At 38.4% G+C, this 18,868-nt stretch overlaps 1 protein-coding gene across 7 annotated transcripts in view; it reads left to right on the top strand.

The window, feature by feature from the left end:
• Nucleotides 1-18,868, top strand: part of LOC309615309 (oxygen-regulated protein 1-like) — a 168,553-nt gene that overhangs the window by 42,727 nt on the left and 106,958 nt on the right. The window contains exon 1 of one of the 7 annotated variants that reach the window (XM_082364741.1): nucleotides 13,688-17,381. The exons of the other annotated variants lie outside the window; for them this stretch is intronic. The gene's annotated coding sequence lies outside the window, so the exon portion shown is untranslated. Of the gene's footprint in view, nucleotides 1-13,687; nucleotides 17,382-18,868 lie in introns of those variants that run through there. 7 annotated transcript variants of the gene reach the window in all.

The raw sequence follows: 18,868 nt of genomic DNA, 5'->3' as shown, positions 1-18,868 counted from the left end.
ACAGAAAAGCTCAAAATATTTTTTAATTGTTTTAACCTGATCACAGTGTGTCTTAAACTTTTTTGCACGTAAATTTATATCTCATTTTTAAAGGGCCTACGTACTATTTCCTTGTGTGAAAGTAAAAATCCATGTCCTGTATTGATAGATATTTAAATAATTTTGTTGAACTACTAAAAAGTCAGAGCCACAGTGAGTATTCATCGTCCATATACATTTATTCATTCTCAAATTGAAGGTAAAGTGTGTGAAAAGAAAGGAAAGATTTACTCAAGATGATATGCTGTTGAAGATGGGGGCTAATTATGTTTATAGTTATGGAATAAAATTTTGTATCAGGCAATAAGAAAGTTAACTGTAAGGGTAAATACATTTCAGAATGTTATAGACAATCTGTCTTAACATCTGCCTCTAGGAAGATGGAGTAGACAGCCTTTTCCCCATTCCTCTTGCTAACTAAAAGCACCGGACATTTTATATAACAAATATTAGAAGACTCTGAAAGATGGAGAACAAAAGGTAGACTGGCTAGGGACCTTGGGACCTAGGTTTTACTTTGTCTCTGGTATCCCAGATCAGGCATCAGAGAAACTGGCAACCTGGAAATACCAATGGACTCAGACTAAAAAAACCTCAAGAAAAGTCTGCAATCTCTACACAAAGGACCAAGAAAAGGGCACCCTAGCAAGAAAACTGTTAGATAATATCTGCTCTACTGCAACCAAACACCACAGAAAAAATTGTCGTCTCATCTCCCCTCCGTCCCCCCATTGCCCTGCCAGCAGAAGCCTAGACTTCCATCCTTGCCATGCTGTAACAAGGTGCCCCACCCACTGATGTGGCTTTAGTGAGGGCTGAGCGGGGTGTTGGGACTTTTACACCCCACCCCCACTCCCCTGCAGTGTCAGTGGAGAGAGCATGGGGTGACTGGATTTCCACTTCCCTCTCCTGTTGGTGTGGTGTCAGAGGAAGCCAGGTGAGAGTCAGGGCTTTCACTACTGCTAAGTGGTAATGAGCCCACCGTCCACAGTTTGGATGCACACCAAGTGGGGAGCTGGCCTGAAGAGCCTTCCCCCCAGGTGTCAACAGAAGCGAAATAGAAAACTTGGTATTAATGAGTGGCACCTTCCTTCCTCCACCAGAATGGTGTCAGAAGAGACCTGCTAAAACATAAGGTTTAAATAAGATCCAGACTCTATAAAATAATACCCAAAATGTCCAAACTTCAACTAACTATCACTAATTATAGCAAGAACCAGGGAAATCTCAACTAGAATAGAAAAGGCAATCAAGGAAAGCCAAAAATGAGATGATACACATATGAGATTTATCTAACAAAATTTTTAAAGCAGCCATAATAAATACATTTCAATAAGCAATTACAAAGATACTTGAAACAAATGAAAAAAAAAAAAGTCTCAGCAAAGAAATAAGAAATCTCAGGAAAGAAAGAGAAGATATAAAAGAGAACCAAATGGAAATTCTGGAACTGAGAAATATAATAACCAAACAATGAAAAAACAACCAACCAACCAAATAAACAAACCAACAAAGCAACAGCAGAATAGGGTATACAGGTGGAGGAATATATGAACTTGAAGACAGAACAATAGAAATTATTTAATCTGAATAAAAAATAGAATGCTAAAACAATTAATAGGGCTTCAGTGGCATGTGGGACTGTAATAAAGATCTATTATTCATGTCATCAAAGTCCCAAAGGGAGAGGAGAAACCAGGTGGGGTTGAAAAGTATTCAAAGAAATAATAGCTGAAAAGTCCCCAAATTTGGCAAGAGACCTAAACCTACAGATTAGAGGAGCTGAGAAATCCATAAACAGGATAAATTGAAATATTTCTGTGCCAAGACATATCCTAGTCAAAATTCTGAAAACTAAAGACAGAAAACTTGAAAGCAGGCAGAGAGAAATGTCGCATTACCTATAGGGCAATGACAATCCAAATGACAGTGGATTTCTCGTGAGAAATGATGGAGGCCAAAAAGTGTCACAGCATTGCCAAGAGCTGAAAGAAAAGAACCACTAACCCAGAATTCTATCTCCAGTGAAAATATCCTTTAGAAATGAAGGAAAGGATACAGAGAAAACCACTGCACCCTGGACTGGAGAGACAGACAGAAGAATACAGAGCGTTATGGCTTCTTGGAGCAGAGACTTCAGTGCTAGGGAAGGAAAACCTGAAATGTAATTGGCAAATTGCAGGAGGCTCTATGTGATGACTCCAAGAGTTAAAAACTCCAAGGAGACCCACGATTTTGTGAGATTTACCTCCAGGAGCTTGATTCCCATAGTATCAAAGAAAAATCCCCTTGTGCTTCCAGCAGAGGAAGGGAAAGAGGAACCATTCTGAAATACACCAGATCACTCTGATTTCTTTCCAAGACCTGCCCTCAGGGGAAACTAGTTAACTAGAGCCTAACCAGATGAGATATTATCAGAGGCTAACTGACTGGGGGAGGAGATATACCCAACTGCAGCCTACTCTAGCCATCCTGTCTCATCTAAGGGGAGAGAAAAAAATGAGAAACTCTTGTGAGGTTCATGGTCCAGAGGCATAGGCTCACTAAAAAACTGAAACCTAATCATGAAACTATAGAACACTTCTCTTCTTCCCACACCTCACTATCACATTACTAAAGGTCTATTTACAGCAGTTACTTTCATCCAGTATGTCATCAAGCTATCAAGAAAAAATTACAAGACATATTAGAAGGCAAAAATATGAACAAAGAACAAGGGCAACAAATAGAAAACAGTGACAAGTATGGTGGATATTAATCCAGCTATATCAATATATCACTTGAACATCAATGGTGTAAATGCACAAATTAAAAGACAGAGATTATCAGAATGGATCAACTATATGTTGTCTACAACTATGTGTTGTCTACAAGAAACCATCTTTAAATATAAAAACAAACATAGATTAAAAGTAAATGAATGGAGTAAAATATACCATGCTGACACCAATCAAAAGAAAGCAGGAGTGCTATATTAATTTCAGTCAGAGTGTACACTTCAAAGTGAGGAAAGTTATCAGGGATAAAGAAGGGCATTTATAATGATGAAGGTGTCAGTTCTCTAAGAAGACATAACAAGCCTTAACGTGTATGCACATAACAACAGTGTCAAACTATGTGAGACAAAACCAAATAGAATTGCAAAGAGAAATAGATGAATTCACTATCATAGTTGAAGATTTCAATACCCTTCTATTAGAAATGGACAGATCCAGCAGGCAGAAAATCAGTAAGGACATAGTTGAATTCAACAACACTATCAATCAACTAAATATAATTGGCATCTATAGACTGCCTCATCCAGCAACAGCCAAATATACATTCTTAAGTTCACATGGAACATTCACCAAGGTAGACGATATTCTGGGCAATAAAACACAGCTTCTCAAATTTAAAAGAATAAAAATCATGCAAAATCTTCCCTCAGAAGGAATTAAACTAGAAATCAATAATAGAAAGATAACTGGAAGGTCCCCAAATATGTGGAGATTAAAAAGCACACTTCTAAATAACATGTGTGTCAAAGAAGAGCTATCAAGAGAAATTTAAAAAATATTTTGAACCAAATGAAAATAAAACCACAACTTATCAAAATTTGTGGGATGCAGCAAAAGCAGTGCTTACAGGGAAATTTATAGCACTGAATGAATATATTAGAAAAAAAGAGAAATCTAAAATCAATCATCTAAACTTCCATTTTAGGAAACTAGAAAAGAAGGGCAAATTAAATCCAAAGTAAGCAGAAGAAAAGAAATAAGACTTAGAGCAGAAATCAAGGAAATTTAAAACAAAATCAATAGAGATAATCAATGAAACTAAAAACTGGTTCTTTGAAAAGATTGATAAAATTGATAAGCCTCTAGCCAGGCTAATTATGGGAAAAAAAGAACACAAACTACTAGTATCAGAAATGAAATAGGAGGACATAACTACAGATCCCATAGAAATTAAAGGATGATGAAGGAAAACTATGTACAACTCTATGTCCACAAATTTGATAATCTAGATGAAATGAACAAATTTCTTGAAAGACAAAATCTGCCAAAATGCTCACAAGAAGAAATATATAATCTGAATAGGACTATATCTGTTAGATAAATTAAAAAATGTAAACAATAATTAATAACCATTCAAAACAGAAAGCACCAGGCCCAAATGGGGTTTGTTGGTGAATTTTACACCAGACACTTAACAGAGAAGTTATACCAGTTCTCCACACTCTCTTTCAAAGGATAGAAGCAGAGGAAATACTTTCTAACTCATTCTATGAGGTCGGCATTACTCTAATACCAAAACCAGACAAAGACATTGCAAGAAATGAAAACTACAGACCAGTATTTCTGATGGACATAGATACAAAAATCTTCAGCAAAATACTAGCAGATCTAATCCAACAATCTATAAAAAGATTTATACACTATGACCAAGTGGAATTTAATCAGGTATGCAAGTCTGGTTCAGCATTCAAAAATCAATTAATGTAATCCATTACATCAATAGGCTAAAAATGAAAAATTACATGATCATAGCAATAGATGCAAAAAAAGGTTTGACAAAATCCAGTGCTCATTCATGTTAAAAAAATCTCAGTTAACTCGGAATAAAGGGTAATTTCCACTTGATAAAAGAATATCTGCAAAAAACCTACAGCTAACATCATACTTGCTGGTGAAAAATTTAAAGGCTTCCCACTAAGATCAAGGAAAGTACAAAGCAAGGAAGTCTCCTCTCACCACTCCTTTTAAACATCGTACTAGAAATCTTTGCTAATGCAATTAGTCAAGAAAAGGAAATAAAACATATACAAATTGGAAGGAAGAAATGAAACAGTCTTGGTTTGCAGATGACATGGTAATCTATGTAAAAAACCTGAAAGAATTAGCAAAAACAACTCAAAAAACAACAAAACAAAACAAAACAAAACAATACTCCTGAAACTAGTAATCAATTATAGCAAGGTTGCTGGGTATAAGATTAATATATAAAAGTCAATTGCATTCCTTCATCAAGGAATAAGTGGAAATTGAAGTTAAAAACACAAAACCATTTATTTACTTTAGCACACCAAAAAATAAAATAGATATAAATCTAACAAAATATGTACAAGACCTATATGAGGAAAACTATAAAACTCTAATGAAAGACATTAAAGAATAACTAAATAAATGGAGAGATATTCCTTGTGCATGGATTGGGAAACTCAATATTATATTGTTAGGATGTCAGTTTTTCCCAACTTGATCAACAGATTTAATGCAATCTCACTCAAAATTCCAGCAAGTTATTTTGTGGATATTAACAAATTGATTCAAAGTTTATTTGGTTGTTTAGTTTTCCCCTTATTATTATTTACCTATCCAAACTTCTAAAGGTGGTTAAGCCCCTCCCTAACTAGATCCTAGCACATGAGCCCTGAATGAATACATTGTAGGAATTTGATACATTTCTGAACAGAAAATGAATATAGTGATAAATAGTTGACAGTTTTTAAAGAAGAATTTAAGTTCTTAGAGAGCAGGGATGACTTTAATAAATGGATACATATTTATTGAATGTCTTCTTTAAGTTCACAATTATGATGATGTGAGGAATAAAAAGATGCTAATATATAGTTGAAAGTTAAGATGGGGAGGAAAAAGTATTACATATAAAGCACTGTTAAAGAACTCAAGGAAATATACAGTGAATCTTCCTATTATATGATATTGTATGGATTTTGTATGCTTTTGTATAATATGTGTTTAAGAAATTGCTTGTAACAATTGACACAACATTTTTTCTAACATAAAAACAGAATCATCTTCCAAATCATATGCTAGGTTATGATATGACTGTTGGGAAGTGTCATTGTTCAATGTGATCAGCATTATTATTTATATTTGAGAAAAGAAAATTTATCTTCTTATTGTTGAGCTTTTAGGTCACATAGAACATTAAATCTCATGAAATACTTAAAAAATTGGACTCAGAATCAGTATGCACCTTATTTTTTATACTATCTTTTTGTAGTGGTCGTATAATATTACACAATGTTGCTATCCTGTTAATTTATTAAACCATTTCTCAGTTCCTGACTCATAGGTGGTTTCTAGTTGTTGAGTTAAATTTTTTAATTATTCCAGTTAAATATGACTATTTAAATATAGCACAACTAGGTAGAGTTTATGGAAGAAATATAAGATGGTTCATCACTAGAAAATGTATTAAGTTTATTCATTATTTAAAAAATTTAAGGGGAAAAATCATGATTATATCAATAGATGACAAAAGAAAAGCGAATAGTCAAATTTAGAAGCCAATTCTAATTCCTTTTTGAAAAAAGGTTTAAGAAAAATAGGAACCAAGGAAAATTACCTTGGAAAGAAAGAAACAACTTATTAGTTGCAGATGATATAACAAATTTCCTAAAAGTCCAATAGATTCAACAGAAATTGTTAGACTATTAAGAGAATTAATAAGGTGGCTATATGTAAGACAAAATACAAAATAAATATTACTTTCCTTTTTATTAGCGTTGAACAATTAGAAACTGAAATGAGAAAAATTACATTCAAGATACTATCAAAATTAGCCTGTAAAACACCTAAGAAGTATTTAATTAGAGAATTATATATTTTTATTAAAGGAAATAAAATAGGACTAAAATAAGTAGACATATCATAATTCCTCATGGAAAGACCAGTAGCATATAGATGCTGCTTCTCCTCAAATCAGTGTACAACTATAATGCAAATCTGACTAGTATCCCAAGGAATTATTTTGGGAAATAAACAAGTTGATTCTAAAATTTATTTGGAAGAAAAAGTGTTTGAAAAGAAGAATCATGAGGAGGAATTTGCTTTCTAAAATATTAAAATATATAATTATTTACATCAAAATAGTTGGGTCATCATACAAAAGCAGATAACTATATCAGAGGCACATTAAAGCGAATGCAATAGACACATTTGTATATGTGGGTTTAATGTTATGATAATGAAGGTATTTTGAAGAAAATAAAGTTACTCCCACATTGCACACTTATAAAAATTGTAGATGAATTGAGCATCGAACTGTAGAAGAAAAACTATCTTGCTATGTTAAGGTAACTATGTTTAGCAGCAAAAATATCTTAAGATCACAGTAGCTTAACATAGGAGAGCATCTTGATTGTGCAAAGTCTGAAGTGAGTTTGGAATTCTCCAGGGCACCCCTTCAAGTATTGATATTGAGGCTGTTTCCATCTTCTGTGCAATTTGGAATATGTGGTTTTGAGCTGTGCTACTGAAGGAGAAGAGAGAGCTGGAGGGTCAGACAGGGGTACCCATGGTCAGGGGTAGAAATGACAAAGACTGTGTGAGTCGCTTCTGTCCACATCCTGTTGGCTGAACTAGTCATATACCTAAAACCTAATTCTAAAATGTGCTGGAGCCCATGGAGATTTAGTCAGGATTAAATGTGTACATCAAAAAAGTATTATAGTCAAATTTAGATACACATTTTTATAACCTCAGTGTTGGGAGAACATTTCTTATGATTGTCTGGAAAAGCAAAAACAATAAGAAAAAAATAGATTTGACTACAAAAGAGTTTTAAGGCGTTAAACAGTGAAGGATGCCAAAAAAAAAAAACTTAAAAGGAAGCGACAGATTGAGAGAAGATATTTGACACATACATAAATGGCAAAACATTAAAAATTCCTACTGTGCAGTTTTTATAAAGAAAAAATGACAAACCAATTAGAGAAGATAGCAAAGGATATTAAAAATTAAAAAATGAAGATGGTCAGTCACATATGTACAAGGAAGTACATTGCAATATTCTTGGTAAAGGCATGAAAACTGAAAATGATTTAATTTTCAGTTGGAGTCTGACTGAATTGCATATGGTGTACCTATACAGCAGAATACCATGCAGTCATTAAAAGAGAACAGGTTAGGGGCTTCCCTGGTGGCGCAGTGGTTGAGCATCTGCCTGCCAATGCAGGGGACACGGGTTCGAGCCCTGGTCTGGGAAGATCCCACATGCCGCGGAGCAACTAGGCCCGTGAGCCACAACTACTGAGCCTGCGCGTCTGGAGCCTCTGCTCTGCAACAAGAGAGGCCGTGACAGTGAGAGGCCCGCGCACCGCGATGAAGAGTGGCCCCCATTTGCCGCAACTGGAGAAAGCCCTCGCGTAGAAACGAAGACCCAACACAGCCAAAAATAAATAAATAAATAAATAAATAATCCTTCCCTCTACTTAAAAAAAAAAAAAAGAGAACAGGATAGATCTCTACACTGATATGAACAGATGCCCTTGTTTTACAAGGGGAAAAAAAGAGACGTAGATCACTATGGGCAATATGATTATAATTTGGGGAAAAATTAAAATTAATTGAAAATATTAATAATATAGATAGATGATTGATAAATAATATAGATAGATAAATTAATAATACAATATAATATGACAAAAGAATATGGGAAGAATATGGACAAAACTATCAACATTTTTTTTTGAAAAGCAAAGGAGGGGACATTCACTTTAATTCATACAGTTTTCTAAGTGGTAACTTTGATCTTTTTGAGTTTTTCTGCATTGTTTAAATAAAAACCCATCAATAATATTAATTAATTCATTCATTTATTCCTCCACTCATGTACCTGTCCATCCATCTATCCATCATCTACCCATAATTCCATTCATTTGTTTTATCGTAGCCAACCAAGGGTTAATAAGGACCAATTTTCAGACATCGTGTTCGCCGTGCACGTTGCAATTAACATTGGGTTGAGCTCAGCTTGGAATAAAGAGGATGCCCAAATGTTGTTTCCTCTTTGTTGTTGACCATTGATTTAAAAACAAACCAACAAAACAAGAAGAGTCTGGCCCTGGGCTTCTTGAGCACACCATCTGGCGTAGCTTCCCTCGCTTCTAACCTTTGTCTGCCCTGTGGATGACAGATTAGTGGGGAACATCCTTTATAGTAGGAAATGGAGGTCAATAAAATTTGCACCAGGCTTTCCAATTTAGTATCATCCCAGTCAGGACATCCCAAAATAAAATTTGTTTCAAAAATAGATCTAGGAGGAGAAAAAGTCAGGATTGAAAACAAACAATTAATCCTCTTATGTCATTGATTCTGTGAGAAAGCCAGATTTAAAAAAAAAAAATCAGTTTCTTGTTCAGGTGCAATGATTTTGCTGGTCGAAAAAAAGCAAAAGAACAAAAATAGTGCAGAGAGTCCAGTGTGGTAAACGATCCTATAGAACAAAACAGGAAGTTGTTTAATGGAAGAGAGTAACTGACCTCAGAGCCTGAGATGTGAATGGCCCCTTGGATGCAAAGGTTTTTGCATTTCCAAAGTGTTGTAGTGATGCTTTATTATTGATCAGCACTGAATTGTACACCATGTGCTCTTTTGTGGCGATCCACTGGCTTATCAAACAGGTGAAGAGGTGGAGTATCCACTATGTTGAATTATAAAGCGTTCCAGCTGTTACATAGGAGAGGGAAACACATCAGTCTCTGTTCTAATACATGTATTCAATACTTCTGCATATACATATTTTTGTGAGTGCATGCATGTGTGCATGCGATTTTGTACTGTAGGGATATTTTTTTAAACTGAAGTGTAGTTGATTTGCAGTGTCGTGTTAGTCTCAGGTATACAGCAAAGTGATTCAGCCATATATATATATATATATATATATATATATATATATATATATATAACTTTCTCAGATTCTTTTCCCTTATAGGTTATTACAAAATACTGAGTATAGTCCCCTGTGCTATACAGTAGGTCCTTGTTGTTTATGTATTTTATATAGAGTAGTGTGTATATGTTAATCCCAAACTCCTAATTTATCCCTCCCTGCCCTTTCCCCTTTTGGTAACCATAAGTTTGTTTTCTACGTCTGTGGGTCTATTTCTGTTTTGTAAATAAATTCATTTGTATCACTTTTTTTTTTTTTTTTTTAGATTCCACATATAAGGGATATCATATGGTATTTGTCTTTCTCTGTCTGGCTTACTCCACTTGGTATGATAATCTCTAGGTCCATCCATGTTGCTGCAAATGGCAGTATTTCATTCTTTTTATGGCTGAGTAATATTCTATTGTATATATATACCACATCTTCTTTATCCATTCCTCTGTTGATGGGCATTTAGGTTGCTTCTGTCTTGACTATTGTAAATAGAGCTGCAATGCACACTTCTGTCTTGACTATTGTAAATAGAGCTGCAAGGCGCACTTCTGTCTTGACTATTGTAAATAGAGCTGCAAGGCGCACTTCTGTCTTGACTATTGTAAATAGAGCTGCAAGGCGCACTTCTGTCTTGACTATTGTAAATAGAGCTGCAAGGCGCACTTCTGTCTTGACTATTGTAAATAGAGCTGCAAGGCGCACTTCTGTCTTGACTATTGTAAATAGAGCTGCAAGGCGCACTTCTGTCTTGACTATTGTAAATAGAGCTGCAAGGCGCACTTCTGTCTTGACTATTGTAAATAGAGCTGCAAGGCGCACTTCTGTCTTGACTATTGTAAATAGAGCTGCAAGGCGCACTTCTGTCTTGACTATTGTAAATAGAGCTGCAAGGCGCACTTCTGTCTTGACTATTGTAAATAGAGCTGCAAGGCGCACTTCTGTCTTGACTATTGTAAATAGAGCTGCAAGGCGCACTTCTGTCTTGACTATTGTAAATAGAGCTGCAAGGCGCACTTCTGTCTTGACTATTGTAAATAGAGCTGCAAGGCGCACTTCTGTCTTGACTATTGTAAATAGAGCTGCAAGGCGCACTTCTGTCTTGACTATTGTAAATAGAGCTGCAAGGCGCACTTCTGTCTTGACTATTGTAAATAGAGCTGCAAGGCGCACTTCTGTCTTGACTATTGTAAATAGAGCTGCAAGGCGCACTTCTGTCTTGACTATTGTAAATAGAGCTGCAAGGCGCACTTCTGTCTTGACTATTGTAAATAGAGCTGCAAGGCGCACTTCTGTCTTGACTATTGTAAATAGAGCTGCAATGCACACTTGTGTCTTGACTATTGTAAATAGAGCTGCAAGGCACAATTACAGTATGCTGCACTGAATACTGTAGGGATCTTAATTGGTTTTATGTGCAATTGGACAGACATCTCAAACCAACTTGATTTTTTTTCCTTGTTATAATCTTAAAAAGAATAGCTTCATTATAGAAATAAATATATTTTCCTATTTTTTCAAACTGTTGGGGAATGTACGTTCAAAAGGTATAGGCTTGAAAGGGAGAAAAATATTTCTTCCTAATATTCCATATGGTTGATTCTTCTTATAGTGCTAATCTGGGAAAATATCCACCTAGAGTAGTTTCCTGTCAGAGAGCTTGTCTCAATGCCAAGAAAAGCTGTCACTCTTAAAAATTCTCCTCTCACAACAAAGAGAATTGGATATTTTAAGTCCATACTCTGATAATTCAGGCAAAACTTCTCCTTAAATGAAGCAAAGGCGAGTCTGTAGGAAGCTGCTAGGAGAGGTTTTATTTTTATCTTCTTTCCCGTTTTCCAGGGGAGCAAAGGAATGCTCCACGAGATTCTGTAACTTGTGCAAGATAGAGCTGGTTAGTAGCAGAGCTGATCTTAAACCAGATAACGCCAACCTCCAAACTCTGGCCAAATGTGCTCTTGAAGTATGATCCAAAAAGCTTATTTATAAGATCTGTCGACCTCTGTCCCCTGTGATCTCAGCTGTCTGGACTGACAGACTCAACTTGAGCTCACGTAGACAGCAGGGAGGTGATTCCAGGATTAAGGAGTTAGGATCCTTGGAAGAGAAGGGTGCTGCTTTGCTTTGTTTTGTTTTGTTTTGTTAGTTGTTGTTTTCCTGGGGTTGGCCCTTGTCATCACTTTCAAATACACAGAGGCTGTCTTCTCTAAGTTCGTCCCTGAGAAGGACCTTTCTTGCTTTCTACCTTGCTTTTCTGGGGCTGTGGGCGGAGCCTTTGCTGGAGGGGAAGGGGAACGGGCACCCCTGAGGACCCTGCCCTGTCCAAGGAGAGAAAACCAAGCAGATGGCAGCTGACACGTACAGGGCACTTTGTAGGAACACTGGCCCCGAGCAGGCTTCCTGAGCTGCAATTTGGGGTCCCTCCCTTGCAAGGCAGCCCAGAGGCGTCTGATGACTTGGCCGAGAACCAGCGGGCTGGTAGCCAAAGGGCAGTAAATCAAAGTGAAAAAGAGGTGATATTTTAAAAGCAAACGACACTTTTGTTTGTTTGTTTTAAAGGGCAGAGAGAAATAAGTTCTTGTAATGGTAAAAGGGTAGAAGATATAAAACAACACTGCTATAGAATAATTCAAAGTTATTTGTTTGTAAAAGCCCTTTCTGGAATGAGTATGCTCTATTTTTATTAAGCAAGATTCTCAACATTTCTCTAGATGAGGATGTGATTTTTACCTGGAAGTCGGTGATCCAGTGTTAATGAGGTTCTTACCACGTTAAATTAAACAGAATACTCTATTTCATAATGTCCTCGGGGAGGTTAAAATGTTTTCTGTGTAAAATTTCTGGAGCCAAAATCTTTCTTTTTTTTTTTAATCCTAATTCAAGTTATGTTTCTTCTGTCCTTGATGAAATTTTTCAGTTGGACACTGTAAGGTTGGAAACATGTTTCTAAATACTCACCTCCTGCAGTCCACTGAGGATGGCTCTGTGTCCCAGAGGAAGACTCTTGGGGAAATCAGAACTGGGTCTCGAGAAGCAACATCACAGGACCGTGGATCCGGGGCTGCGTTTCCACAGAACCCAGGCGACACCTAGGCATTCACTTGTTTATTGTGATCATACCTTTAAGAGTTTTTAATTATAAGTATAAAATGTTTCCAGAATATAAAAAATGTGTATAAAGAGTAATATCATGAACACGCACTCACCACCCTTTAGTGAAATACGACATTACACTAATTATAAGGGAAAAATACAAAGTCACCAAAGCATAAATTGAGAGCAATACATGACAGAGTGAAAACACTAGCTTTATTGTTCCTTTAAGCTTACCAGTAACCTTTATTGAGCGCCTGCTTGTGCCAGGCATGGAGGTGGCAGAGATGATGAATACCCTTGCTGACCCAGGTGTGATGGGAGACTCATACAAAAAAAAGAAGAAAAACCACAACGTAATACACGCCAGCCAGGAAGGGCTATGGCAGGTAGGCGCTCTGGGAACTAAGGGATCACAAAGAAGGAGAATCTAACTGAGAGCAAAGGTGGGGATGGAGCTGAGAGGTCAGTAAAGGTTTCCCAGGGAAAGTGATCCTTGAGCTGGGTCTGCACGGCGAGGGTTTAGCCAGCACCCAGGAGGAAAGCGTGTCAGGCAGGGAAGCAGCATCTGCAGGCTCAGAGGAGCGCTCACTGGCACGAAGAGCAACTGCTAGGACTTAGGTTGGCTGGAGGGGGCTGTACTAAGAGCTGGAACCGTCGGGGGGATTCAGATCGTCCCATCTGCACGTTAGAACAAGCCCTCTGCTCAGAGATAAGGTGGTGGTTCTTACCTGGAAGTGTCCAAGGAGGGCTTCAGAGGTTCTGTGAACCCTTTGAAATTGTATGTAATACGGTAGAAATATGTGAGCGTGTGTGAGTGTGTGTGTGTGTGTGTGTGTGTGTGTGTGTGTTTGTATGTGTGTGTGTGGTTTTCCCCTGGGAAGGTGCAGCTCTTTCCTTCCATCTTACAATGTTTCTTAACTCTCAAAGAAGGTAAAGATCTCTACTAGGCTGGAAGAAGGTGGTCCGATTGGAGGGTTATTGTAATAGGTGCGATGACAAGTGATGAAGTCCTGGATTGAGGGACTGACCCTAGGGCAGAAGGGAGGACAATTTTGGAGATAATTAAGGGACCTATTGACAGGATTTGTTATCTGATTGGATTTGCAGGGGGAGGAGGAGGGCGCAGTCCAGCGCAAGGCCTCTCAGACTTTAAGGGGGTCTCGTACTAGATTCTGACCAGTAGGTCTGGGGAGGAACCAGAGACCTCGCATCCATGGCAAGGTCCTTGGTGCTGGTGGCCATGCCGTGGTCAGGGGCTACCTTGTGAGCAGAAAGACTCCACGTCCAGGTTTCTCAGCCTCGGCTGTTGTCTTCTGGGGCCACACGATTCTTTGTCACGGGGCGTGGGGTACATCCTGTGCATTGCAGGCTGTTTAACAGCATCCCTGGCCTCTGGCCACTGGACGACAGTATCACCCCCCAGTGGAACAACCCCAAATACCCTGGCATCACTAAATAGGGGGTGTGGGACACTGCTCCAGGGGTTCACAGCCCTGATAGATAAATATTAAAATGGTCTGGGGAGCTTCAGGACTTATCAATGCCTGGCCTCACCCAGACCGATTGTATTCTAATCTCTGGTGGAGGTGGGGCAGGACACTCAGGCAGCTTTTGGAAAACCTGACATTCAGCCAGCCCTGCAGTTCGAGGCTGTGCACCAGGCCAGGTGCACAGCTGTTCCCTGTGCAGGGGGCGGCAGGTGGAGGGAGGGGTGAAGATAAGATTCCAGATTTAAATGCTGATGAGCCTGACATGCCTGGAGGTCATTTAGACGAAGAAGATGCTCACTTTGATTTTCTTGGTCACTGACAAGCTGTGTGTCCTTGGGCCAAATATATTCCCTGGCTTTTATTTTCCTCATCTGTCCACTCTGATAATATCTACTCTGTCTTAAGAGTTGATGAAAAATAAGATACATTAATGGATGTGGAAGAAAGTAAAAGCCATCTCACACTTACACACACACACACACACACACACACTCAGTTTAAGATGGATCTTCAGAATTTTATTTGAAAAAAACATGGGACAACGTTTTATCATATCAGGGCAAGGAGTAATTTTTGGGGAAAAAGAACAACAAACACAAAAAGCACAAATCATAGTTAATAAATTCAAGTAAATTAAAAACTAAAATTTTAGGATATCAAAAGGCACCATCAGCAGAGTTAAAAGACAAACTAAAAACTGGAAAAAATATTTGCATTGCACAAATTGACAAAGCTTTAGTATAAAAAATATGCAAGGGCTTCCCTGGTGGCGCAGTGGTTAAGAATCCACCTGCCAATGCAGGGGACACGGGTTCGAGCCCTGGTCCTGGAAGATCCCACATGCCGCGGAGCAGCTAAGCCCGTGCTCCACAACTACGGAGCCTGGGCTCTAGAGCCCGAGAGCCAGAACTACTGAGCCCACGCGCCACAACTACTGAAGCCCGCGCGCCTAGAGCCCGTGCTCTGCAACAAGAGAAGCCACCGCAATGAGAAGCCCGCGCACCGCAACCAAGAGTAGCCCCCGCTCCTCACAACTAGAGAAAGCCCGTGCTCAGCAAAGAAGACCCAACGCAGCCAAAAATAAATAAAATAAAATAAATTAATTAAAAAAACATATAATAAGTTCCTAAAAGTCAAGAAGAGAAAGACAAACAACCCAGGAGAAAATAGGCAGGAGATATAAATATGAACCAAGGAGAGGGTGTTGGAATGGCCAATAAACATAATGCAAGAGGCTCCCCCCGCCCCCCTCCAGTTTTTAGGTAAATAAATGCCAGTTGAAAGTGCAGTGTGTATTATTTCTCATCCACCAGATGGGCAAACATTTACTGAATTGTAAGGCAAAAAAAACTCAGGCTGCTGGTGAGGGTATCAACTGGGACTACTACTTTCTGAGCAATTTGATAATATTTAATAAAATTAAAGATGCCCAATAACCTATAGGTATACTTTTATGAAAATAAGTAAACTATAGCTCTAAGTATTAACATAGATAAATACCAAAGGTGATGTTGGGCAAAACGGTAAGTTACAGAAGTGTACAGTCTCCTGTTTATTTAAAGTGTAAAAAATACAAAACAGAACTATATTTTATTTACAATTATATGTATTCTTACTTAAAAAAATGCACGCATGGGAATATTTGAACCCAAATTGGGGATATTGGGTCTCTGCAGGGGAGGGAGAGGAATGAGATTGGGAGGGTGACACAGGGTGAGGAGGCTGAATAACTTGCCCCTTCCCACCTCGTCAAACAGCGAGAGAATGGCAGAGCCCGGATTCACCCCGGGCTGTGGTCCAGCCCCTGCACGCTCATGAACTGCATCCCTTTTGCTCTGTGGTGCATCCTTATTTTAAGCTCTCATCCCCATATTTAAAAGAAGAACTTTTTCTGGAGGAACTGTTGTGCTCAATCTGTTTACAGTGGTTTAATCGAGGGAAATTACTGGCTTTGCCAAATAATCTTTTCACTTGCGTGACTTAATTTTAAAATATTTAAATATTAAAAATATTTCAGGCACAGCCTATCAGTACCAGCATATGGTGTAATTGTGACTACTACATTTTTTAAAACTATATTTAATGTATAACATATTGACAAAGATGTAATTCCCTATCACTGAAGGTTAAAGATTCAGTACAATTATGCTTCTTAAGTTTTAAAAAAAATCATCCATTTATTCTTTTTTTATACCCAGCTTTTTTTTTTTCCTACTCTCACAAAATTCTAGTCTAATGAGGTTACATTTTATGAGCTTTACAAAAATTTTTTGTACTGGAGGGAAGAAAGAGGTCCGTAAGTCTTCAGTCTGAGCCCATGATATGGTTTATTGGCCCCTAAATGTGTTTGAAATGGGAACCAACATTGACATGGAGCTTCACTATTTAGAAAATTTTCTTGAATATGTTCTAGCCCTCGAGACTCTTTGAGGTCAGCAGGTGCGTATCGTTACTCTCAGCAATTTTCGAAGAGACTAAAGCGCAGTGGTTTTAAGTGATTTGCTCTGAGACCCACTGATCTTGTGGGTCAGAATTCCATGTTCAGCCCCCGCTGAATTCAATGGCAGCTTCAGGGGAGATCTCAGAGGAGAGCCGCCTGGAGGAGCCCAGTCGACCCACGGAGCTGGGAGATCATGTTACATTGTTGTGTTAAGCCACTAAGTTTGGGGGTATTTGGTTACGCAGAACAAAAATGGCAACCTGGGGTTTGCTGACCACGGAGCGATCTCAGCGGACCAGCGGGGATGGAGTGGAGTGGGGTGCAGAGGGCGAGGGGTACGGCGGGGAGTCGGGGACTGTGGACCCCTCTCTCAGGAGCTTTGCTGCGAAGGGAACAAAGACATGGGGGGAGAGCTGAAGCTGGACTTGGGAAGAATTGAGGGGTTTCACTTCCTTATTAAAGATAGATAGGTAATTCCAGAGCATGTTTGATACGACAAAGGAAGAGAACAGCGGACCTAGGCTGTAAATGGAACTCAGAAGTGGAAAGGCACCGGGCCTTCGATGGAGTATTTCGCTGAGAGCAGGAGGTGGTGCGCCCAGGATGGTACAGAAGCACGTGCCTTGCTCTTTGGTGGTTGGAAGGTGAGATCCCCCTGCGTGATGGTCCCTGTTTTCTCCATGACGCAAAGTTAACATCCGATGGGGAAGGGATGTGTATTTTTATAAGAAGTTTGAGCCAAGAGGGACAACAAAAGGAAGGAAAAACTCTCCCTATTTCATTTTTATTGTATGAGTTGCTCAGGCTCCAAAAATACTAGTGGCCATTTTTTTTTATATCAATCAAAAAATATTAGAATTTGAATCAGAGCGCAAATATATTTTTCTTACACTTTTACTAAGCTAGGTTTCTCAATTTACTGTATTGTTCTTAAGATGCTTGTATTTTCAAATTTTTAGGTTCAGTGAAAAAAATATGTAAGTACATTCCAAATGATAGTGTTCTGAATTTTTAAAAATGCAGTTTATTAAGAAATTATCACATGGAAGGGCTTGTCGTTTATGTTTAGTAACTAGAATCCCAGCCCCTACTACTCTCCATTTTGGGGAGAGAAGTGAAACCTGTTTTAATGGGGTTTAGAATGAGATTTTCATGAGAGCCAGTGCAGTGTTCATACTTGTCTATGGACACGTTTGAATTGTGTAAAGGAAATGCCCATGGATCATAAGGCTTTTAAAAAATCATGTGTGTTGGAATACCACCGCTGAGTCAGCTAAGATACGCTAGAGGCCATTACGAGCATCTTAGAGTATTGTTTTCTCCTTTTTTGTGTGGGATTTGAGATGTAGAGTTTTGTTGGATCGCTTGTAAGAGTTGGTCAGGGTATAAAAGTGTCACGGTAAGTAAGAAAATACTCATGAAACAGTACATTCACGTCCTTGCAACTTTCTTTTTCTTGTTTTTGAAGATGTTTGTTAACAGAGATGAGGATTTTAACATGCTTTATTTGGAAGGAGGAAAAACAGAACAAACTAATTTTGGTTTCCATTAGTGCTCATGATGAGGGAGAGTTGTCTGTGTGCAATTCCACACTTCTGGTCCCCAAATAAGCTACTCAGTGACAGGCTGCAGCTGTGTGAGCGGTTAGCCTGGTCCCCTGCGAGCATCCTGTTGTTGTTTTTATGCTTTCAGGGTTATCCACATGGAGGAGGTCTGAGGAAATCAGACTGCACACAAGTGTTCTGAACGGCTTTTACTGCTAGAAGGTCTCAAGGTTCTAAAGCTTATTTTTCTGAGTTAATATTTTTGAGAAAATGGGGTAGGGTTCTAGTTTTGACCCTGAATGTGATACTGCAGAAGCCACTTTGTAGAATGAGGGGCTGTGTCTCTTCCACTTCTGTGGTTCCAGCCCTGTATAAATCAAATTCCATATATCACCCAAATACCGGAACTAACTGCCAAAGTTATTCTGCATTTGCCAATCTGACTCACACTAAAATATTAAAACCCAAAAGTTGTTGAGCAAATAAAGTATTTGAAATAAAAGACTGGAATGAAAAGGGGAAGGACATCTTGACCAGATTCATCAGAGGAGCTCTAGGGTTCCACTTTTGAAGGGTATAAAAGGGTA

This window comes from Balaenoptera borealis (genome assembly GCF_965194805.1).
Source record: "Balaenoptera borealis genome assembly, chromosome: 17".
In the NCBI taxonomy this organism is placed as follows: Eukaryota; Metazoa; Chordata; class Mammalia; order Artiodactyla; family Balaenopteridae; genus Balaenoptera; species Balaenoptera borealis.
The sequence above is the reverse complement of the archived record's forward strand: the minus strand, read 5'-3'. Positions and strand labels throughout refer to the sequence as shown.